Source organism: Mustela nigripes, chromosome 14 (genome assembly GCF_022355385.1).
Source record: "Mustela nigripes isolate SB6536 chromosome 14, MUSNIG.SB6536, whole genome shotgun sequence".
Lineage (NCBI taxonomy): Eukaryota > Metazoa > Chordata > Mammalia > Carnivora > Mustelidae > Mustela > Mustela nigripes.
The window spans coordinates 73,836,328-73,836,830 of NC_081570.1; the positions used below are offsets into that span (position 1 = coordinate 73,836,328).

General features: G+C 32.6%; 1 pseudogene; it reads right to left on the reverse strand.

Annotated features, from left to right (window-relative positions):
* Window positions 1–203: 203 nt before the first annotated feature.
* Window positions 204–299, reverse strand: LOC132002342 (U6 spliceosomal RNA; annotated as a pseudogene).
* Between the last annotated feature and the right edge of the window lie 204 nt (window positions 300–503).

The window sequence follows — 503 nt, forward strand, 5'->3', positions numbered from 1 at the left end:
CTGCCAAATTGTCAGCTTTCAATATCTTATTTTTTAAAAAATGAAGTGATTTGATTCATTTTGGGGAAAAATTTCTCATGCTCCGGAAACTTAAAACCATGGAAATCTGTAAACGCTTTTTGAGTTATACAGAATAAGGGACAGAGCTATAAGTGGTAACTAGTTTAGTTGCTTTTAATTTTTAATTTTTGTTTGTTTGTTTTAAAGATACGGCTCGGTTCATGAATTTGCATGTCATCCTTATTCTAACCTTCTCTGTGTCGTTCCAATTTTAGTCTATGTGCTGCCGAAGAGAGCACTAGTTGCTTTTAGTTAAATAATTGTCTCTTACTGGTTATTTCCTGTGTGTCTAATAACCTTTATGTTAGTACCAAGAATTCAAATTTTGTTAAACTTTATTATACAACTTTTCCCAAAACAACTTGGTTTCCCAGGCTTACATTCCCCCATTTTATTTTCTCACTGTATACTTATCCTTCACAGGATGTAACACAAGTGTATTG